General features: G+C 41.2%; 1 protein-coding gene and 1 pseudogene across 12 annotated transcripts in view; both read left to right on the top strand.

The window, feature by feature from the left end:
• RABGAP1L (RAB GTPase activating protein 1 like) overlaps positions 1-24,932 on the top strand; it is a 741,733-nt gene that overhangs the window by 670,997 nt on the left and 45,804 nt on the right. The gene's annotated exons all lie outside the window — the stretch shown is intronic.
• On the top strand, positions 15,409-16,247 carry LOC108305313 (annotated as a pseudogene). Its single transcript, XR_001825653.2, has one exon. The product of XR_001825653.2 is annotated as an actin-related protein 2/3 complex subunit 4-like (transcript).

Raw genomic sequence — 24,932 nt, 5'->3', positions numbered from 1 at the left:
TTTTTTTTGCTTGTCCAGTGAATTTCTGAGCTATATTTGCTCAAAACTCTTACTGTACCATGAATTCTGAATGACAGATAAGCAGTTAGATAGTAAACAGGGTAGAATCGGTAAACCAGAAGGACCCAGAGGAATCATCTGGTACTTTTCCTTCATATAGGATGAAGGAAACCACTCCAGAAAGTGATCCTTTTCTCCAAATAATTTTCGAAGAGAGATGTTTATTCATTTATGTAATTTTTTTTTTTTTTTTTTTTAAAGAAGAATTCTGAGCCTGGTGCTGTGTTTAATTCTCTCTTTAGTCACGCTCAGTCTGGAATAGTTTCTCAGTCTTTGACTTTTATAATGTTGATACTTTGAAGATGACAAGCTAGTTATTTAGTAGAGTGTTTCTCCATTTGAGTTTGTCTGGTGATTAGATTTAGAGTATGTACCATGAGGAAGAATATTGTAGAAGTGATGCTGTTTTTCTCATCCCATCCATTCTATCAGATGGAGTATAATTTTAATTTGTCTCATTGGCTGGTGATGCTCACTCTGATTATTTGACCAAGGTGATTTCTGCAAGGTTTTTAATGTAAAGTTTATCTGTTCTCCTTCATGACTAATAAAAATTTTGTGGAGAAGTACTTTGAAATTATGTAAATATCCAATTCCTAATCAAACTTTCAATTTATTTCATTGATATATAGAATCGTGATTTTCTGTTTTATTCAGTATTATATCTTATTCAACCGTTATTTATTTTAATGCTGAAATTATCCCCTACTTGGCCACTGGGAGATCCTTCAGGATGGCTTTTTTGTCCTTTTGACAAGTTTCCATTATTCTTCAAGCGTAACTTGCTTTTGGAACAGCAAGATATTCCAAGCTCTTTTGGTACTTTCCTGACACTAGCCCTAGAATCAGGTATTTCTCCAAGTAGCCCATTTTAATAGATGCTGATACATATGGATATATATGGTTCTTTTTAGTAGACGTTGATGTATAGCAACCAAGCCCTGTGCAGTAGATTTGCTCATTGCTTCTGGGTATGTATTGTTGCTTTTAGATCTTCTCAGCAAACAGAACTAGGGAATAAACACACACACACACACACACACACACACACACACGCATGCACGCACACACATACATACATACATACATTCATACATTTATATGCATTTGCACCTGTATTTCTTCAACCCCACAGAGCTCATTTTAGTTTTTTGTCTTTCTGGATCCTGAACTTCCTGGTAAATCCCCCAGTGTTTGCCAACTAGCCGCCTCTTTGTGTGGTTGCCGTGTTCACTCTGTTTAAATGCCACATGCCAGATTGCACCCTTCCATGGATGCCTTTCTGGCATTCTGCTTAGGCTCCAACACATCTGTGTCAGGCTGCCACTCTTCATGAATGCCCTCATCATCTTGCTTGGGCTAAGTCTCCCCAAGCACATGAAAAACTGGACTGTTTTCATGGGTTTGGATACCGAAGAAAATTGAATGACTGAAAAGTACTTAAGAGTTTACTTTAAAGGGAGGAAACTGGAGCAGAAGTTCTCCAAATGTGATCTCTAGACTCAGAACATCAGCATTCCCTGGGAACTTCTTGGAAACGTAGATTCATAGGCTCCATCTCAGACCTGAATCAGAAACTCCAGGTATGGGGCCCAGCAATTTGTGCTTTAACAAGCTCTCTAGGGAATTCTGACACATACTAGTGTTTGAGACCCACTATCCAAGGGAGAGATAGAGTCTCAACTTAGTATTCTGTTCTGCATCTAGGTTATCTCTGACATAATGAAGACTCCCTGGTTGTCGAGGTCTTGGGACTATTTTTTTTTTTTTTTTAGAGACAGGGTTTCACCATGTTGATCAGACTGCTCTCAAACCCGACTGCAGGTGATCCGCCTGCCTCAGCCCCCCAAAGTGCTGGGATTCCAGGTGTGAGCCACCGCACCCAGCCTGGTCTTGGGACTATTTTTTTTTATTGCATTTTAAGTTTTGGGGTACATGTGAAGAACATGCAAGATTGTTGCATAGGCACACACATGGCAGTGTGATTTGCTGCCTTCCTCCCCTTCACCTATATCTGGCATTTCTCCACATGATATCTCTCCCCAACTCCCCACCCCCCACTGTCCCTCCCCTATTTCCCCCCAACAGACCCCAGTGTGTAGTGTTCCCTTCCCTGTGTCCATGTGTTCTCATTGTTTGTCACCCGCCTATGAGTGAGAACATGCAGTGTTTGATTTTCTGCTCTTGTGTCAGTTTGCTGAGAATGATGTTTTCTAGGTTCATCCATGTCCTTATAAAGGACACGAACTCATCGTTTTTGATGGCTGCATAATATCCCATGGTGTATATGTGCCACATTTTCCCTGTCCAGTCTATCATCGATGGGCATTTGGGTTGGTTCTAGGTCTTTGCTATTGTAAACAGTGCTGCAATGAACATTTCTGTGCACGTGTCCTTATAGTAGAATGATTTATAATCCTTTGGATATATACCCAGTAATGGGATTGCTGGGTCAAATGGGATTTCTATTTTTAGGTCCTTGAGGAATCGCCACACTGTCTTCCACAATGGTTGAACTAATTTACACTCCCACCAACAGTGTAAAAGTGTTCCTATTTCTCCACATCCTCTCTAGCATCTGTTGTCTCCAGATTTTTTAACGATTGCCATACTAGCTGGCATGAGATGGTATTTCAATGTAGTTTTGATTTGCATTTCACTAATGACCAGTGATGATGAGCATTTTTTTATATGTTTGTTGGCCTGATGTATGTCTTCTTTTGTAAAGTGTCTGTTCATATCCTTTGCCTACTTTTGAATGGGCTTGTTGTTTTTTTCTTGTAAATCTGTTTTAGTTCTTTGTAAATTCTGGATATCAGCCCTTTGTCAGATGGGTAAACTGCAAAAATTTTTTCCCATTCTGTTGGTTGCTGATTCACTCTAGTGACTGTTTCTTTTGCTGTGCAGAAGCTGTGGAGTTTGATTAGGTCCCATTTGTCTATTTTGGCTTCTGTTGCCAATGCTTTTGGTGTTTTGATCATGAAGTCCTTGCCTACGCCTATGTCCTGAATGGTTTTGCCTAGATTTTCTTCTAGGGTTTTTATGGTGTTAGGTCTTATGTTTAAGTCTTTAATCCATCTGGAGTTAATTTTAGTGTAAGGTGTCAGGAAGGGGTCCAGTTTCTGCTTTCTGCACATGGCTAGCCAGTTTTCCCACCGCCATTTATTAAACAGGGAATCCTTTCCCCATTGCTTGTTTTTGTCAGGTTTGTCAAAGATTGGATGGTTGTGGATGTGTTGTGTTGCCTCCGAGGCCTCTGTTCTGTTCCATTGGTCTATATCTCTGTTTTGGTACCAGCACTATGCTGTTTTGATTACTGTAGCCTTGTAGTATAGTTTGAAGTCCAGTAGTTTGATGCCTCCCGCTTTGTACTTTTTGCTTAGAATCGACTTGGCTATGCAGACTCTCTTTTGGTTCCATATGAAGTTTAAGGTGTTTTTTCCAGTTCTGTCAAGAAGGTTATTTGTAGCTTGATGGGGATAGCGTTGAATCTGTAAATTACTTTGGGCAGTATGGCCATTTTCACGATATTGATTCTTCCTAACCATGAACATGGAATGTTTCTCCATCTGTTTGTGTCCTCTCTTATTTCATTGAGCAGTGGCTTGTAGTTCTCCTTGAAGAGGTCCTTTACATCCTTTGTTAGTTGTATTCCTAGGTATTTTATTCTCTTTGTAGCAATTGTGAATGGCAGTTCGTTCTTGATTTGGCTCTCTTTAAGTCTGTTATTGGTGTATAGGAATGCATGTGATTTTTGCACATTGATTTTTAAGGGCTTTGGAGCCATCCTAGAAATGAAGTCCTTTCATATGGATCAAGATTGGAATATCTATCCTGTTAACCCACCATCTGTGGAAAGCCCAATCCTCTAGGGAAAATCAAGGAATTATACGAGAATTAAACTGTGCTTTGTCTTTTTTGGTATAGAAATGTTTTAATTAAAGCTTTACAGTTATAAATAGTTAAAAGAAGGACTAAAATTAATATCAAAGCAATGAAAGTTGTGTAGTTTTTGTTGTTTTGTTTTTGTTTTAAGACAGAGTTTCGCTCTTGTTGTCCTGGTTGGAGTGCAATGGTGGGATCTCGGCTCACTGCAACCTCCACCTCCTGGGTTCAAGCAATTCTCTTGCCTCGGCCTCCCAAATAGTTGGGATTACAGGCATGTACCACCACTCCCAGCTAATTTTGTATTTTTAGTAAAGATGGGGTTTCACTATGTAGGTCAGGCTGGTCTCAAACTCCCGACCTCAGGTGATCCACCCGCCTCAGCCTCCCAAAGTGCTGGGGTTGTAAGCATGAGCCACCATGCCTGGCCGAAAATTGTATAGGTTTTACTTATTTTAAGCTCACATTTGATGTAAGAATGTAAAATTAATGAAATATTACTCTCCTGTACTGGCTGTGTGTTTTCTACAGTATCAAAAATATGCATCAAGGCCAGGCACACCTGTAATCCCAGCACTTTGGGAGGCTGAGGCAGGTGGATCAACCACTTGAGCCCTGGAGTTCGAGACCAGTTGGGCCACATGGCAAAACCTTATCTCCACAAAAAAATATAAAAATTAGCTGCTAGTGGTGGCATGGACCTGTGGTCCCAGCTACTTGGGAGGGTAAGATGGGAGAATGGCTTGAGCCCAGAAGGTCATGCCTTCAATGAGCTAAGATCACACCACTGCACTGCAGCCTGGGCACCAGAGTAAGACCCTGTCTCATTCATATATGTATAAAATTTGTGAAGCATGTGTATATATATATATATATATATGTGTGTGTGTGTGTGTGTGTGTGTGTGTGTGTTTGCAAACATATATATATTTACTTTTTTTTTACATTTACAAACATATATATAGATACACACATGCCTCACAAATTTTACTTCTATACAGACATGGAGGTTTACATTTCAGGTGAATAAGACAGGCTCTGTATAAAGCAATTTGAGAATAAGAAAGTTTTATCTCTTTTTCTTGAGTGGCATGAAAGCATAAACAAAAATCTGTATTTACAGTAGAAAACACAGCATATTCACATTCAGTATTGTGACCTTCACCTCAACTGGATTAGCCAGGTAGTATGTTATTTGTTCAGATTCCTGGGTCAGACATGTCCTGTATCCTTTAGCTTTTCTGTCAGCCAAAAGGGATAATTAGGACACAGAATCTGAATTTTTAAATAGTTTCAGTTTGAATTAAAGATTCCCTTGAATTGAAGCTGATTCCCTTCTTAAAGGTAATTGATATTTATGTTTTTTCATTTTCTTTGTTATCAAGAATGCTTTTATTGTTTTACTACAGGATTTTTATAAATATCTTTGGATTCTGTTTTTTCTGAGTTTATGTGATTAAGGTTTTGAGAATATCTAGACATAGTACTTTTGACTTTTTCCAGACAACAAACAAAGTACATAAATATGTACCCACTCAAATTTACAAGCCTAGGAGATGAAGTTTCATGTAATATAGAATTAGCTTAATTTTGTTTGGTTCTTATGTATTTGTTTCCACTTATAAATAATCCTTTGAAAATGTGTCTCAGAAAGTCATTAACTTTGAAAAAGGAAATGTGAAAGACTTAGAATTCTGAAAATTATAACATAGTAGACTTTTTAATTCATTATCATTTGTGACTTTAACATTTTTGTGAGATTACCTTAAGAGCCATAATATTATAACATTTTGTAATTTTGTGAAAGTCCTGATTGTCAATATATGCCCTGTGAGGCTCGGTAAAGAGTAAGTCTTGATAAGCATAGTTGTTTTTTTCAGTATGTAGATTTAAATTTAACTTTGTTTCTTGGTAGAAAATATATCCAGGAAAAAAGCCAACCACTAGTACTGATATACAATTGATGAGAACATGAAGTCCAAGGACACGATGACATTTAGCAAGGAATGAGCAACTTTAGCTGGGTATAGTAGCTCACACTGGTAATCTCACAACTTTGGGAGGTTGAGGTGAGAGAATTGTTTGAGCCCAGGAATTCAAGACTAGCCTGGGCAATGTGGCAAGACCCTGCCTCTACTAAAAATAAGAAAATTAGCTGGGAGTACTCACATACACCTGTGGTGCCAGCTACACAGAATGCCAAAGCAGGCAGATTGCTTGAGCCCAGGAATTCAATATCAGCCTGGGCAACATGGTGAAACCCTGTATCCACAAAAAATATAAAAATTAGCTGGGTATAGTGGCACATGCCTATAGTCCCAGCTACTGAGGTGGGATGATCACTTGAGCCTGGGAAGTCAAGGCTGCAGTGAGCCATGAGCATGTCCCTGCACCACTTCAGCCTGGGCAAAAGAGCAAGACCCTGTCTCAAAATATAAATAAATAAATACATTGAAGCATTCTTTAAATTGGCAGATTTATGTTACAAACCTAAATTACTATACATCTTATAGAGACACCAAAGTGCTTCCTAAAACTAACCTAGTCATTATGTTAGCCAGCAAATATTTGCTTATGAAAAGATAAAACTTTACTAAGAATTAGAAAGTACTAGAGCTTATTACTTCAATCCCATATTTGTATAATCGCTTTCATTTTTTCAATGATTATTCTGCATTTTATAGCTTTAATTATGTGTTACACTGTAAATGACATTTGAAAAAGTTGTCTTAGGACAACCTTCATATACACTAAGGTCTGTAATAATGAGGATAAGGAAAGACCAGAATTTTTATAATATTAATTTTTTTTTTTGAGACAGAGTCTTGCTCTGACGCCCAGGCTGGAGTGCAGTGGCATGATCTTGGCTCACTGCAATCTCCACCTCCTGAGTTGAAGTGATTCTTCTGCCTCAGCCTCCCGAGTAGCTGGAACTACAAGCTACTGACACCACACCTGGCATTTTTAGTAGAAAGAGGGTTTCACCCTGTTGGCCAGGGTGGCCTCAGGTGATCTACCCACCTCCGCTTTCCAAAGTGCTGGGATTACAGACATGAGCCACCAAGCCCAGACAAGATTAAATTTTTTTTTTTTTTTTTTGAGACAGACTTTTGCTCTTGTTGCCCAGATAGGAGTACAATGGTGCGATCTGGACTCATTGCAACCTCTGCCTCCCAGGTTCAAGTGATTCTCTCAAGTAGCTGGGATTACAGGCACCCAAACCAGGTCCAGCTAATTTTTTTGTATTTTTAATATAGACGGGGTTTCACCATGTTGGCCAGGCTGGTCTCAAACTGCTGACCTCGGACGATCCACCTGCCTTGGCCTCCCAAAGTGCTGGGATTATAGGTGTGAGCCACCACACCCACAATTAATTTTTAAATAGCAATACTTTATTTAAAAAGTTGATATCTTGCAGTTAGAAACTGTCATAAATATTGGTATTACAGTGCCTAGTGCTGGTTTTTGTGGGTTTGTTTTGTTTTGTTTTCTTTTGTTTTGTTCTGAGATGGAGTCTCACTTTGTCACCCAGGCTGGAGTACAGTGGCATGATCTTGGCTCACTGCAACCTCCACCTCTCAGGCTCAAACAATTCTCCTGCCTCAGCCTCCCGAGTAGCTGGGACTACAGGCATGTGCCACCTGTATTAGAATTAGGTCTGGCTAATTTAGTAGAGATGGAGTTTCACCGTGTTGTCAGGCTGGTCTCGAACTCCTGATCTCAAATGATACCCTCACCTCGGCCTCCCAAAGTGCTGGGATTACAGACATGAGCCATCACACCCAGCCTGGTGCTGGTTGATAAATAGGTTCTCAACATGTGCTTCTTGAAATAAACAGAATCAGGATAATAAAATCAGCAGTGAGAACCAGAGGTCCTAACTTGGAGCTCCTTCAGTTTGTTCTTGTCTTGGAAAAAACACCTTAGAGATTTTGGTAAAAATAAGAAGCCTGTTTGTCCCCAAAGGTCTGTTAGAATACTTCCCCATTAGCGTGTTAGTTAATGCTCCTGACACCCTTTTGTTGAATTACATTAGAAAATGTTCAGGTTTTGGCGGAGTGCCATGGCTCACAGCCTGTAATACCAGCATTTTGGGAGGCTGAGGCGGGCAGATCACGAGGTCAGGAGTTCGAGATCAGCCTGACCAATATGGTGAAACTTTGTCTCTACTGAAAATACAAAATGTAGCTGGGCATAGTGGTGCACACCTGTAGTCCCAGCTATTTGGTAGGCTGAGGCAGGAGAATCACTTGAATCCAGAAGGCAGAAGTCGCAGTGAGCCAAGATCACACCACTGCACAATAGCCTGGATAACAGAGCAAGACAGAGTGTACATGTAAAATAAAAAGAATTATATATTTTTTCTTTTCCAACCTTTGCATGTGTTTTATATGAGGGCATTCATTTCAGGTTATTATTATTATTATTTTTGAGATAGAGTCTCACTCTGTCCCCCAGGCTGGAGTGCAGTGGCGTGATCTTGGCTTTGCTCACTGCAACCTCTGCCTTCTGGGTTCAAGTGATTCTCCTGCCTCAGCCTCCCAAATAGCTAGGACTATAGACATGGGCCACCATACCCCACTAATTTTTGTATTTTTAGTAGAGCTGGGGTTTTACCATGTTGGCCAGGCTGGTCTCAAACTCCTGACCTCATGATCTGCCTGCTTTGGCCTCCCAAGTGCTGGGATTACAAGTGTGAGCCACCACACCCAGCCCATTTCAAGTTATTATAAGCATTTAACACAGATTTCCGTCAACAATTTTATGTATGTATTCTAAAGCCCTTGGATATAGAGGAGAAATGGGTAATTTTTAGCAAGTTCTGGCCTGTCCTTTTCAATTACAGTAGCTCAAGAAATATAGGTATACCTCGCTGCTTGAACTCAGGAGATTTCGATAGCAATACTGTATGGCTGTAGATTTCTCTGCTAAAGCTTAAGTCTAGGTTTTACTGCCTTCACCAGGCTCAGTGTTCCCACCCTTGTAGCTGATAATCTTCACATAGTTTCTTGTAATAAAATATAATGAAATAGTGTTTAAATGTCAAGTTAGACACTTCTTCCCTCTCTTTCTTTTCCTCCATCCATCCTCAGTTTAATTAGTTACCCAGTACTTTTTCCACACCCACCATTTGGAGGAAGTTTGTGACATCAGGGTGAGTTGATGAGGGTACTCTTGATTTCACTGTTTCCTGTTGCAGTCATTCTCTGAAAAATGATGAATGCTATTGGAACTATGAAAGACAGTAACAGACTTGGCCTCAAAAGGTCCCATTGAGGCTGAGTGTGGTGGCTGACGTCTGTAATCCCAGCACTTGGGAGGCCAAGGCGGGCGGATCACGAAGTCAGGAGATCAAGACCATCCTGGCCAACATGGTGAAACCCTGTCTCTACCAAATACAAAAAAATTAGCCGGGCATGGTGGTGTGTGCCTGCAGTCCCAGCTACTCAGGAGGCTGAGTCAGGGGAATCGCTTCAACCCAGGTGGCGGAGGGTGCCGTGAGCCAAGATCATGCCACTGCATTACAGCCTGAGCAACAGAGCAAGACTCTGTCTCAAAAAAAAAAAAAAAAAAAAAAAAAAAAACGGATCCCATTGAGTGTTTTTTCTTGCGCTAGTTATATAGTCAGTTTCCCTCTTGTAAATTATTACAGTGGGGGATTTATTAGGGAAAACATGATTTAAAAATTTTAATAGCCATTAAAATAGCTGCTCTAAACTGTCATTTGCAGTTCTCAGCTGACAGGCAAACAGCTGCAATCTGTTAGTGAGCTTTTACTTTCAGCTGCCAGAGATCTTTCAACTCCTGTTCTCTTGGAAATGAGGAGGGCTGGGCTGGATGGGTTGAGGGGAAGTGAGGGTTGAAATCCATATTTTCTCATACCATATTTTTCATGCCTCCCCACAGTTTCCATAGAAATGGGAACATAAAAACACCCCACCCAGACTTTAAAGAGAAATCATTTATGTGTAAACTGTAGTAGATGGAGGCACACAAAATAAGCTAATTTTAGAGTCTTTCCTTTAACTTATATTTGGCCAAGACTAATTTCAGATAGATTCTCATTTGATTTACTCTGCATATAAAAAATGAGTTGATGCTGTTTTTAATCAGTTTTTAGAAAGTTTGATATTACCTTTTTTTCTGAAATGAGAATTCTCTTGAACATACTTTGATTGATTGTTAGGTATGTATCTGTTGTTTATGTGTTAAATCTGGCAAGCATGGTGTTCTAACTTTCCTCTCATGTTTGTTCTCTCCAAGATTAAAGAAATGAATTCCAGCCTGGCTAATGTGGTAAAATCCCATCTCTACTAAAAAAAATATATATATACAAAAGTTAGCTGGGTGTGGTGGTGCACACCTGTAGTCCCAGCTACTCAGGAGGCTGAGACAGGAGAATCGCTTGAACCCAGGAGGTGGAGGTTGCAGTGAGCCGAGATCGTGCCACTGTACTCTGGGCCTGGGCAACTCCGTCTCAAAAAAGAAAAAAAAAAAAAAATGAAATTATTTTTGGCCTGGGTACAGTGGTTCACGCCTCTAATCCCAGCACTTTGGGAGACTGAGGCAGGCAAATCACTTCAGATCAGGAGTTTGAGACCAGCCTGGCCAACCTAGCAAAACCCCATCTCTACTAAAAAAGTACAAAAATTAGCTGGGGTGGTGGCACGTGTATGTTATCCCATCTACTTGGGAGGCTGAGGCAGGAGATTTGCTTGAACCCAGGAGTCAGAGGTTGCAGTGAGCTAAGATTGCACCATTGCATTGCAGCTTGGGTGAGAGAGCAAGACTCTGTCTCAAAAAGAAGAAAAAAAAATGAATTTTGATTTAGGGAATGCTCCAATTGCAGAGTATAAAAAGTCTCCTCAAATAGTCTTATTCTTATGCATTATTTTAGAAATTACCCCCCAGAACAGAAGTAATTATTAGCTCTGTCAAACATATCAGGGAAAACTGCCAAATTTAATTAGTTATCACAATTTTCTCATTTAGGTAACAAGAATATCCTATGTTAAGTGCATTTCTGTGTTTTCCACTTATCAGCTCTGTGTGATCACATATCTCCTATAACACCCATACTCGAGGAAAATATATAGGCATAGTCTTCATCTGTTTCTTTTATTTCAGCATTTAACTGACAAATTCCATTTGAATCATGACACAGCAAGAAATGCTTAACTGAATAAATCTGCTTTAGGCATCTACTAAGTATTCAGCTTTATGTTCGGTTGCAGTAGGTACCAAATGTAAGTAAGGCAGGATTTTTTGCCTTAAGGCATCCCAATGGAGTTGGAAAATTCATACCCCAGGAATAGCTCTTAACAGCCATATGTGATTATTACGAGTGACGTAGACTAATTCCATGACTAGGAAAACTTACTTTCTTTCCATTTCTACTGTCACCTTTTCCACAGTCTCTTTCTCTTGATCTATTTTCATAGCTTCCTAAATGTCCTTTCAATTGCTCCCTTTCTCCCTCTCTCCCTCCCTTCTTTCCTCCCTCTCTCCCTTTCTTTTCTTTCTCTCTTTCTCTCTCTTTCTTTCTTTCCTTTCTCTCTCTCTCTCTTTTTTTTTTTTTGTCAGGACCCCACTCTGTCACCTCATCTGGAATGCAACTGCACGATCATAGCTCACTGTAAACTTTTCTGGGCTTAAGGGATTCTTCTGCCTCAGCCTCTGGAGTAGCTGGGACTACAGACACCACTAACCATGCCTGGCTAATTTTTTATTTTTATTTTTCATGGAGATGGGGCCTCACTTTGTTGCCCAGGCTGGTCTTGAACTCTTCAGCTTAAGTGATCCCTTCACCTCAGCCTCCCAAAATGCTAGGATCACAAGCTTGAGCACCTGTACCTAACTCTTTCTTCTTTTCTTTATCTTCCCTTCTACTTTAGCATATACATGATTTCCAGATTCATATTTGTAAAAACATAATTTTGATCCTTCGAGCATTTTAAAACCTCAGTGATCTCTTCACATCATTGTGACAAGACTTTTCTTTTAAAAGACAGTTCCAATGTCAAATATTCTGCCTCATAAGCCTGGCTACCAAAACAACCCAAAAACTTTTAGTATTTTAGGTTCTTTCATATTCCAAATTGCTTCTCATATCCAGAATGGATGCAAACATCTGTTAAGACCATCTGCCTGATTTTTATTTCAGAAAATATGGTCACTGAGCTAGCAACTACCAAAATAGGTTCATGCTTTCAGCGATTGGCAGCAACCTAGACAGTCTTCAGGCTGGCTTCAGTGTATTCTTTCCAGCCTGCTTTGCAGGTTCCTTATGCCAGGTCATCTAGCTCCTCACCCAAACAAACAGGACTGCGCGGCACATTTAGTAGGCCCACATTTTGTAGCTCCATGCCTTTGCTTACGGAAGCTTCCTTTAGAATGAGGAAAGATATAAGCGATAATGAATTGTTCCTTCCATCTGGAACATCTCGCCCCTCCTTATCCCCCTCTCATAGCCCTACTCCACTGTAATGCTACCTGTAATTTACATTAACACACCCGTCTACACAGTGTGTTAGTCTACACCTTGGACATGGCTGATGAACATTTGAAGCACACTGATATGAGAATACATCATTGTAAGGGTAGTTGTTTGACGTTGGAGAGACCCTAATCAGGAGATAACTACTGTAAATTTAACTTGCTTATCTTTAAATCTACACCAGAGGGTCTTCTAGTTAGCATAAAGGATGTCAGAAATAATTTCAAATTGGATTGGTTAGAAATACCATACGGGTTCCTCTGGCCCTGCATGAATTGCACATAAGATTCTGGCAAGGCAGGTAGCCTAACGCCTGCACAGTGGCACCCGAGCCAGAGCACTGTTTGGGCCTCTTTTTTTTTTTCTTTTTTTTTTTAAGACGGCGTTTCATCATGTTGGTCAGGCTGGTCTTGAACTCCCGACCTCAGGTGATCCGCCCACCTTGGCCCCCAAAGTGTTTGGATTACAGGCATGAGCCACCACGCCTGGCCCGTTTGGGCCTCTTGACTACCACCCTAACAGAAGGTGCTTCCTACCTGGGACAGAGGTACTGAGGAGACCTGTGGCCACGCCTGTCTGCAGTCCTTGGAGGCACTGATATATGCCCTCCTCCTCCCCCACCAAAACAAAGTAAAACAAAAAAATACCCTGACACTTTGGAATGGTCAGTTGCAGAACCCTCTCCAGGACAATGCTTACATGTTGTCTCTTCCTTCAAGTCTATGCTAACCTTCCTGATGGATTTGTTAACTCATTCTCCTTTACACCATCATAGCATGAGGCTTATATTTCTGTTATGGCATTAATAAAATTTTAAAGTTTATTATAAGTTTCTTGATGAACAGACCGTGTCATAACTTTCTTTGTACCCCACATAGCATGTGGCATAGTGCCTTATACACAGTAGATATTTGTTGAATTAATGAGTGTATACATGTAGTTACCAATTCTGTAAGGAACAGATCCAGCTTTGGGTCATAGGGATACTGGGAGCCAATGTGTGAGTTCTTAGACCTCCATTAATTCACTGTTCACAGTTCTAAGGGAGTCAGTCGTAATTTGTCCATAACTACGTGGCTCTAATTAGCCATCGGTGCAAAGCCACATTGGGATTACTGTCAACAGCATAGGAAAGCAGTGCTGTCTATGTTGTTTTCTTTCAGAAACTCATACCTAATGTATTTCATACTGCTGTTCTTCCAACTCTGGCTCTAGGTAATAAAGAAGGGGAAATATTTAGGACAATTATTTTTCTTGTTCTCTATTTCTTAGCCAATTTGAAGCAGTATATATAACTCACCAAGTACACCAGGAGAAAAGTAAAAGAGGTGCAATTATAGCACACAGATTTAAAAAACAAAGCAAAATTAAACACTTAGTAAAATTATAGTATTGTGTAAGAGTTCAAAGCAAGGATATTGAACCCAGACTGCTTAGATTCAAATTAATCCCCACCTTATTAGCTGTGTGGCCTTGGGCAAGCTGTTGAACCTTTCTATGCCTTTGTTCTTCTGGTAAATGAAGATGATAGAATAGCACCCACCTCAGAGACGTGAGGCTAAAATGAATTGATACATGTAAAGCATGTGTACTCAGTGCCTGGCACATAGGATGTGCTGGTTGTGTTTGCTGTTCCTGCAGTGATATGGTTAAATCATAGGTCCAAAGGCAGAAGCATGCTAATTTCAGTCAGCGTGCAGTCCTTCTGTCTCTGTGTTTTGCAGTTCCCCACCCCCAAATGAGTAATCTTCCTGCTTTGAAGCCACTACATACTGGTGCTTATACCTTTCTTGTGAGACCTGTCACATTCTACCCTAAATTATATAATTATTTGTAAGCTCCTTAAAAGCAGACATCTTCTTTGTCTTCCTCTCAGCACCTGGCAGAATGATTACATAACAGCCTTGCTTATGCAGTAGCTCTTTGCAAACTATTTGGGGAAACTATGAACCTCTGTGAGGTTGGTCCCTAGAGGCCCTGCACCTTGGACTGGTTCCTGGGTACCTCTCATACTCTTCAGTTTCAGCTAGCAATTTCTCCATGCCCTGTACTCCAGCAACTGGCCTTAAGTCCCTTCGACATGCGTCCTTTTCCAAAACTGGCTTCAAGTGTGTATGACCTGTGCAGTCACATAGGTCCCCACGCTTGGTTGAATGCTCCCTCACTAGCTTGAAATTCTTAGTTTTTGTGTACCATTTTTATCTTGCACTGAGCCTGCAAAGTGTGTAGCGGGTCTTGCTCTTTGTCATCCTGTGCTCATTGTTCCCTGTGCCTGGAACACCCTTTCTCCCTAATCCTCACTGGCTAACCTGCTCTTCAGGGCTCAGCTTCATTGTCATTTCCCAGAGAAGCAATAAAAATTAGAACCATGTACTAGTATCCTTCCATTTTTCTTCTCTCTGAGACCACTTCACTTACTTTGTAAATACAGTATTTATTTAAATTGTGATTATTTCTTTTAAGACTTTCACCCCACCAGACTATAAACTCCTCCAGGGGATAGACTGTGCCTTTGTTCCAGGATAGCTATGCCTGCTACATGGTAAACAGTAAATAAATACTTGTTGAATGAGTGAGTGAGTAAGTCATTTTTAGAAATGCAAAGTTGTGGCCAGGCGCAGTGACTCACGCCTGTAGTCCCAGCCCTATGGGAGGCTGAGGCAGGTGGATTACTTGAGGTCAAGAGTTTGAGACCAGCCTGGCCAACATGGCGAAACCCTGTCTCTACTAAAAGTACAAAAAAATTAGCCAGTAGTGGTGGTGTGCGCCTGTAATCCCAGCTACTCAGGAGGCTGAGATGGGAGAATTGCTTGAACCCAGGAGGTGGAGGTTGCAGTGAGCCGAGATCACACCACTGCACTCCAGCCTGGGCGACAGAGCAAGATTCTGTCTCAGAAAAAAAAGAAAGAAAAGAAATGCAAAGTTGTGTGGATAAGCCTTTCTTCCCAAGTTAAAAAGTTAATATATATCCAGCGCCTGCGATGTCTGCCACTCTCCGCCCCTACCTGAGTGCCATGCGGGCCACACTGCGGGCTGCCCTCTGTCTGGAGAACTTCTCCTCCCAGGTTGTGGAATGACACAAGCCAGAAGTGGAAGTCAGGAGTAGCAAAGAACTCCTGTTACAACCTGTGACCATCAGCAGGAATGAGAAGGAAAAGGTTCTGATTGAGGGCTCCATCAACTCTGTCCAGGTCAGCATTGCTGTGAAACAGGCTGATGAGATCAAGAAGATTTTACGCCACAAATTCATGCGCTTCCTGATGATGCGAGCAGAAAACTTCTTCATCCTTCAAAGGAAGCCTGTGGAGGGGTATGACATCAGCTTTCTGATCGCCAACTTCCATACAGAGCAGATGTACAAACACAAGTTGGTGGACTTTGTGATCCCCTTCATGGAGGAGATTGACACGGAGATCAGTGAGATAAAGCTGTCGGTCAATGCCCGTGCCCGCATTGTGGCTGAGGAGTTCCTTAATTTTTACACCATCTGGCTGGATCTTGTGGCCTTCCCCCTCAGACTCCCCATGTCTCCATGAAGGCGTCCTGGAGTCACTCTCCAGAACAGCAGCGGCGGCAGCAGGAAGCTGGATTAGGGTGGGCATTTGATATGGGAGGGGGGTGATGTGCTTGCTAGCTGGGCAAGAAAGCAGCAGTGGACCTGCCCCAAGGCAGGTCCTGGTCAGGCTGGCTTCTGATGTTCAGTCCCCTGGGCTGGGACAGATTTTTTTTTTAATGTCTTGAAACTTAAACTCTGTGCTTAGAGGAGACTGTAACCTTTTTGTCTTTTTTTTTTTTTTTTTTTTTTAGACAAACAACCTCCACCTCCAGTGGCTGTGACTGGTCCCAGTGATTGTCCCTTATTGGTTGCTGTGGGTCTGGGCGGGTCTGGAGCCCAGAAGGCAACTATTTTTCCTCTGCTATGCCATCCCATGTAGGGAGGGTGGGAGGGAGGTTTCAGACTCCAGTTCCTCTCCCTTGCTCTTTTATTCCGAAGCCTCCTTGGACCCAGTGTAAGTGGTGGGAACCCCCTGCCAGCTCCCTGAGTTCTGCCTGAAGATGGCCACCCATCACTGGTTGGGGACAAGGGCCAAATTGGTGACCACCAGTCATACCTAGGACCTGGGGCCCAAAAGCCAGGCAACCTCTGGCTATAGGGGCCATTGGGTACCCTCCCAGTTGAGAGGGGCCGCTGTTTCGCCTTGTCTGTCAGTGCAGTGCCTGCCATAGGTAGCGAGGTGAGTCCTACTCCAGAGCTTCCCAGCTGGGCCGTCCTCCTGCCTGCTCTGGCTCCTCTGCTCCCATGCTAGCTCTCCCTTTTCGAATTCTGGTGGATCCTCCCTCCCCTAATTAAAGTCTCTTTTTGCCCCTTTGGGGCTACATAAGAAAAAAAAAAAGTTGATATGTAAGAATGGCAATGCAAGGCCAGGCATAGTGGCTTATACCTGCAATCCCAGCACTTTGGAAGGCCGAGGTATACAGATCACTTGAGCCCAGGAGTTCAAGACCATCTAGGGTAACAAAGTGAAACCCATCTCTACAAAAAAATTAGCCAGGCATGGTGACACATGCTTGTGGTCCTAGCTATTCAGGAGGCTGAGGTGGGAGGAACCCTAGAGCCTGGAAAGTCAAGGCTGAAGTGAGCTGTGATTGCATCACTGCACAACAGTGATGTGTGAGCAACAGAGCGAGACCCTGTCTCAAAAAATGAAAAAAAAAATTAAAAAGGCAGTGCAATCTTCATGCAGTTTAATACTGCTGGTGATGACATTTAACCAGTTTTACTTACTGTCTTTAAAAGTGGATGAATGCATTAAAATTCCCCATTCTTCTTTTCTACTGTTTGCCCTTCTCATACAGTCAGGTATAGTACAGTTGAATCTCTCTAAAGTGAGATTTACTCAGGTTGTCTTACACATTAGTTTCAAATTAAATTTCTTAGAGCATAAATGTCTATAGCCTCCTGCCTCTTATATTTTTAGCAAGAGATACATATTTACTTTTGATCTAATTACTAGTGACAACTGACATGAAGTACTGCTTCAGGTTTCTTAGCATTCTATGGTGGAAAGGCCAGTACTATTATAATGAAGTGAGCACTTGATAATCATAGAGAACAGTGTCCTATTTGGTTTTCCCATCATTCTTCCTCTCCTTTCTTATTGTCTATGTTTAAATAAGCTTAATTAACTCACTCAGAATGTAGAGCTGTATCAGCTTTCTGTAGTCCAATTTTGGAACTATATCTGCGTAGCCTACTCCCTGGAATCAGACCAATATCGTTCAACATAGAACCAAATTTAATGTGCGCCATCTTACAGTCTCAATGTTCAGTGCTTGGTAGTCATTCCATTACTTTCCAAATACTGTACTAAAATTTTAAGTGTACATTTCTAACCAAAAACTCATTTAGAAATGGAACTCTACTTGAGATTTACAGTGGATTTTGAGTACCTCCCCCCAAAAGAAATAAAAAAAAATCCAACATGGTATACTAACTTTTTATTATTGCTTAATTTTTGCAAAGAGAAAAAGAGTCAGAATTTTCATAATTTAGCCCCACATGGAGAATAATCAGTACAGTGAGAGAATAATTTTTATTGCTTAAAAGAAAAAGAGGCTAAATGTCTTTTTTAATATCCTTCAAGTGTAAAGAATCTGAGAAAAACAGATTTTAAAACCAGTAGAAGGAATGGTTCTGATCCAGCAGAAACTGTTGCATGTGGGGGAAGAAAAGAACCCAGCATTATTTGTACAAATCCATATGGGATGCAGTGGGAACAGAAAGAAGCAAGAAGTATAGGAAATGGAGAAGAAGGGCACTGTCAGTGAAGATGTAGCCCTCAAAAGATGTTCCATCTAAGCACTGACTGATTCCAATACCTTAAGGTGATTTGCTTTAAGTTGTAAATCTTCAGAATGGTTTATGCTCTCAATGCTTTTTTTCAGAAGTCTGTGAGATGAGAAAAATATATTATTTTCAGTCTGCCCCCTCTTAAGACTTTGTGGAATTTTAAGGAGGCTTCTCCCAGAGTTAAATTCCTGATTGAACCACCCCAGAGTCTATTTGGCTGTCTCTCTCTCTCTGTCTCTCTCTCTCCCCCTCTCCTTCTCTCCTTTTTTTTTTTTTCTAGCTTGCCCAGAAAGATGAAAATAAAGGTATTCTTTTTTTGTTTTGTTTTGTTTTTAATCTCCTACTTTATGCCTAATAACGGGCAGATATCTTAGGTTCATTCTCTCTCAGTTACGTATTAACAGCATCTCCATTCTTGAGTTGATTAGCTCAGTCAACTGTCGCAGGCTACTGATCAGGCTTATCAGAGGTCCTGTGTTTGAGAGCTGTGCATGCTGGCTGGATGACAGGCAATGTAGATGAGAGTCATGTAACATAGTGTATGATTAAGGCTTTAACTCTGGTGTCAGAAAGACCTTTTGGGAAGCTGGGTGCAGGGGCATGCAACTGTAGTCCCAGCTACTTGGGAGGATGAGGCAGGAGGACTCCTTGAGCCCAGGAGTTCATAGCCAGCCTGGCAACATAGTGAGATCTCGTCTCTTAAAAGCCTGTAGGATCTGTCATTATGATGGGACCTATGCGTGTTACCTAGTTTTTCTTGGTTTACTCAGTTTATAAAGCAGGTATAGTAACACCCAGTTTATTTTTGTGAGACTTAAGTAATATAAAATATGCTAAATGCTGAACGGGCACAGTGGCTCACACCTTTAGTCCTAGCACTTTGGGAGGCTAAGGTGGGTGGATCACCTGAGGCCAGGAGTTCGAGATCAGCCTGGCCAACATGGTGAAACCCCATCTCTACTGAAAATACAAAAATTAGCTGGTGTGGTGGCAGGCACCTGTCATCCCAGCTACGCAGGAGACTGAGGCAGGAGAATCTGAGGCTGGAACACAGGGGGCAAGGTCACTGCACCCAGCCAAGCCTGTTTAATTTCTTTCTTTCTTTCTTTTCTTTTTTTTTTTTTTTTTTTTTTTTTTTTTTTTTTTTTTTTGAGATGGAGTTTTGCTCTTGTCACCCAGGTTGGAGTGCAATAGCGCGATCTCGGCTCACTGCAACCTCTGCCTCCTGGGTTCAAGCAATTCTTCTGCCTCAGCCTACCAAGTAGCTGGGATTACAGGCACCTGCCACCATCCCCAACTAATTTTTTTTGTATTTTTAGTAGAGACGGGGTTTCACCTTGTAGGTCAGGCTGGTCCCGAACTCCTGACCTCAGGTGATCTGCCCGCCTCAGCCTCCTAAAGTGCTGGATTACAGGTGTGAGCCACCATGCCTGGCCAGCCTGTTTTATTTCTAAACCACCCCAAATAGAGTATCAAAGAGAAACTGTGCTGCTCAAATTGTTCTTGAAGAATATGGTTTTTCTCTTCTTTAAAACTTGATTTTATTCTTATATCCAAATTGCTTATATAAATAGATTCTTGAAATATTTTGGGACACTAAAATAGTCCTTCCTGATCTTACACATTTCTTCTCTCCTAAAATTTATTTATAAATTGATTGTTTGAAACTCAGAATGGGTATTCCCTCAGGGAGTGGTGGTTGTGTTCTCAGGTCCATTCATCGAAGCTTCTCTGGCTTGTCTCTTACCTCTCCCTTTCTAGTGCTTAATGTTTTAATTTAGTGGTTTTCAAATGGACAGTATATCAAAATTGCCTGAGGAGCTTTGTAAAGATAAAAGTACTTGTACAAAAAAAAATAGAAAGAATGAATAAGACCTAGTGTTTGATAGCACCGCAGGGTGACTGTAGCCAATAATAATTTAATTGTACATTTAAAAAGAACTAAAAGAGTATAACTGGGCTGGGTATGGTGGCTGGCCTCTGTAATCCCAGCACTTTGGGAAGCTGAGGCGGTCAGATCACTTGAGCCCAGGGGTTCAAGACCAGCCTGGGCAACATAGCAAGATCCAGTCTTTACAAAAAATTAGCCAGGCATGGTGGTGGGTGCCTGTAGTCCCAGCTACAGGCTAAGAGGTGGGAAGATCACTTGAGCCCAGGAGGTCAAGGCTTCAGTGAGCCATGATCACACTACTGCACCAGCCAAGGTAACAGAGTGAGACCCTGCCTCCAAAAAATAAAAAAAAAGAAAAAGAAAAAAGAGAGTGTAATTGGATTCTTTATAACACAGAAGATAAATGCTTGAGGGGATGGATACCCCATTTTACCTGATGTGATTATTACACATTACATGCCAGTTTCAAACCATGTCTTGTACCATATATATATATATATATATATATATATATATATATATATATATATATATAAAAGCCCTGTGTGGCTGGAGCAGAGACTGGTTGTCTCTAAACTCTTTTTTTTTTAAAGATGGGGTTTCACCATGATGGCCAGGCTGGTCTTGAACTCCTGACCTCAGGTGATCCACCCACCTCGGGCTCTCAAAGTGCTGGGATTACAGGCGTCAGCCACCACGCCCGGCTCTAAACTCTTTTTTGTGTTGTTGTTGTTGAGACAGAGTCTCGCTCTGTTGCCAGGCTGGAGTGCAGTGGCGTGATCTCAACTCACAGCAACCTCCACCTCCTGGGTTCAGGCAATTCTCCTGCCTCGGCCTCCCAAGTAGCTGGGACTACAGGCACGGGCCACCACACCCGGCTAATATTTTTGTATTTTTAGTAGAGACGGGGTTTCACCATGTTGGCCAGGATAGTCTCAATCTCTTGACCTCCTGATCCACCTGTCTTGGCCTCCCAAAGTGCTGGGATTACAGGCTTGAGCCACCACGCCCAGCCCCCTTCTCTAAACTCTTTCTTATGATCCTTGTCAATGAAAGTCATATGTACCCACACCACCAATATATGTATATTCATTTTTAAATAAGTTAGCTACCTGTACCACAATAAGATAAGCACAAATATTTTTTAAAAGATGAAATAAAAAGTCCTTCCTGACTATTTTCATGTTCTAAAAACAGAACATGAAATTCTAATAATCACCTTTTGCTTTCTGTACCTATTTGGATAATTTTATGTACTTTCTGGGATGGACAAACCACACTTTTGCAAAATGTAGGCATAGAGAGTGAAGGGGAAGTAGATAGAGACTAGATTCTATAGGACCGGCAGAGCCAAGAATTTCTTTGTCCTAAGTGCAATAGGAAGCAACTGGAAAATTTTACGAAGGGAAATGATGTCAGATTGGCGTCCTGGAAAAAATGACTTTGGCAGGCCAATGGCAAAAAGATTTAGTAACGCAACCATGAACATGAGAAGTCCACTTTGGAATTTATGGCACTAGTCCTGATGAAAGGTGATTATGGCTTGAATTGGGCATTGCCAATGAAGTTTAAAACAAAAACAAGATAGATATTTTGGAAACATACAGTATAGAGTCTCATGATGGATTGCCTGAGCATTGGCTGGGGGAGAAGACAGTGGTGACTTGTGGGTTTCTGGCTTGAGCTTCTGGATGGAAGACAAACAATGGTAGTAGAACAAATTGGGGACAGAAAGTGGGGCATTAGTCCAGGCTTAAAGGTCTTGAATATAAACTATCCAAATGATATAAAGTTTGCAATTGGATATGTAGGCTGAGCTTAGTAGAAGTTCTGGGCTGAAAATGATAAATTTAAGAGTTGTCAACAAATAGTACAGAAATTCCTCTACCTCCAGATATTATTTACTGATAGGAAATCTCTAAATCAGAAGTGCCAAGGAGTTCCACAAAAATATTAAACAAGATTAGACTTACAGGACTAAAGATGAGGAATTAAAAATGAACAGGTAAGCAGATTATATAAAATGCAAGTCTCCTAAAGCTGCTACAGCATTGGGACCACAGCTTATACTAGAATGTGGCAAATAAAGTAGAAATCAATATTTCAGAAGCTCTCAGAGACACTTTTTGAGCACGCTACGTTCTGGAGTAAGCCATGAACACTGGAAAATGGCTCATGTCATACAATTATTCAAAATGAGTCCAGGAATCTGTCACAAGTGTGCACACCATTAGGCTTGAGTAATAGGGAAAACTAGACATGCCACATGAGATTAAAGCAAGTACAGCCCCATAGATTGTATGTTAGTGTGAATTCAGGAGGAGAATGCCTGGGAATTTGGTGTCTGTATAAGCCTTGGAAATTGTTAGAGTTGCAAGAGGTAAGGATGTCCTTTGTCCCCACCTCCTTAAACCATTGTGCTCCTTAAGTGTTAGAATACAACTCATAATCATTTACAGGCTCTTAGGTTCTCTGAAGGTTTCCCCCCGCACCCAAGACACATGGGGTAAAATATCATTGTTTAATATGTTCCCTCTGCTCCTAAAGGAGTCAAAGTGGCTTCTTTTGCTAATCACTACGAAGAGGATTAAGTGAAGCCTATGGACATGTCCCTCCTCTTGATGGATGCCTTCTTCTGATTCCTTTTCATCTGTTCCTTCCCAAGCCATTTATACTCCTGCAAACTGTTAGAATTTTGGTTACCACTGATCCACTTTATGTCCAGATCTTGATAAGTCCTTGAAGAAATAACTGTGACTCTGACTTGAAAACTCTCAGCAACCCCCAAATTTCCAAGGAAAGTGATACTGTATTACATATCTATTTTTTCTCTGTCCATTGATTAATTTATTAAATGAGATAGTTTATATTCATCCTAAGAAATTGGCTGAAGTGAGCAAGAGCCACACATAATGGCTAGTACCTTTGGCCTATTATGTTGCTTTTCTAGGCACTTGAACTGAGCACCAGGAATCTTCATTTCAGAAAATATTAACTTGGGTCATATCAGTCTTTTAAAAAGAAAAAACACAGTGATACACTTTACCAGCATTGGCATCCACAAATTAATATTTTTGTGTCTTTCATTTCTGAGTTACAGAAGCAGATTCATCAAACCCTGAATGATAGCTCTTACAGGTGACTGGCCCAATGTTAAAACTGAGCTCAGTGGCTGGGCATGGTGGCTCATGCCTGTAATCCCGGCACTTTGGGAGGCCAAGGTGGGTGGATCACGAGGTCAGGAGTTCAAGACCTGGCCAACATGGTGAAACCCCATCTCTACTAAAAATACAAAAAATTAGCCAGCCTTGGTGGCCTGTGCCTATAATCCCAGCTACTCGGGAGGCTGAGGCAGGAGAATTGCTTGAACCCAGGAGGCAGAGGTTGCAGTGATCCGAGATTGCACCACAGCACTCCAACCTGGGCAACAGAGCGAGACTCCATCTTAAAAAAAAAAAAAAAAGAAAAAAACCTGAGCTCAGGGGAAATGCTATGTTTTGACTGGGCAAGGAAGCTTGCATAAACCAGTCATCATGAAAGGCCTCCTCACTGAGGTGCTTCTTCCTCTGCAACCTTCCATCCCACAAATTTCTTGATCATCTTTGTACCTTTGATAAATATCTGTTATTGCACTTACGAAACTAGATGATAACTAGATACATAATTGGCACTATGTCTAGACTGTCAGCTTCTTAAGCAGATTTACTCTTTGTCCCAGGAAGTAGAACAAAGTAGTTAAAGAGGGCAGGCTTTGGAGGCCAACTTGATTTCATGTCTGCCTATTTACCAGCACTGTCATCTTGGGCAGGTTTCCTACCCTCAACTTATTTGTAAAATCTAAATAATACTTACCTCACAGAGTTGCTGTCAGGATTAAATATAGATTTTTCTAAATGATAGGCTTAAACCTGTTAGGAATTTTTTTGACATGAAGGAATTCCATACTTAATGCCAATTACTGCTAATCAATAACAAAGCAGAAGGAAGTGGTCATCTGAATGCATCATCGCTGGTCCAGGCCTCTCCTCTTGTCTTTACTGACAGTTTAGCTCAGTGGTTTTTAGTATGAACCCCACATCTTCTCAAGCATGTACCCCTCAAACCTACCAGCCCCAACATCCACACCTGGTTTAGAAAGGTGTGTGGACATCCTGTTCGTCACAGTGACAGGCATTTAATCAGTGAAATCATAAATGGTCCCAGGGATGCCATGGGCTCAGAAATGGAGAGTGGAGTCTACATACCAAAAATTACTCCACCCAAAATGCCAATAATACCTTACCTTGATAAACAGTGGTAGTGCCCAGGTTATTTTCTCTGCTTAAATGCAAAACCAACTTTTCACAAAATTAATATACTATTTCATAAAAATCAGGAATGCCAGAGATCATGCTGTATATATTACAGAGCATAGCTTGAAAAATCTTTTCGTGTGTATTCTATTATGTTATTTCTCTCTTCTGTGTATAAGTTCTCTGTAGGTTACTGTAATGAGTTTCAAATGTGTTAAGAGTTCCATTATTCCATTAATTATGACCCGAAGTTTAAGATCTGTGGTGTTGAAAAGCACTGCAGCTCCTAAATATACAAAGCCCTTGAACTCCTAAATGTACAAAGATATTGTTGGGGCCAGGAATGGTAGCTCACACCTGTAATCCCAGCACTTTGGGAGGCTGAGGTGGGAAGATTGCTTGAGCCTTGGATTTTGAGACCAGCCTGGACCACATAGTAAGAGCCTGTCTCTACCA

This window comes from Cebus imitator, unplaced genomic scaffold (genome assembly GCF_001604975.1).
Source record: "Cebus imitator isolate Cc_AM_T3 unplaced genomic scaffold, Cebus_imitator-1.0 Scaffold62, whole genome shotgun sequence".
Taxonomy (NCBI): Eukaryota; Metazoa; Chordata; class Mammalia; order Primates; family Cebidae; genus Cebus; species Cebus imitator.
The sequence above is the reverse complement of the archived record's forward strand: the minus strand, read 5'-3'. Positions and strand labels throughout refer to the sequence as shown.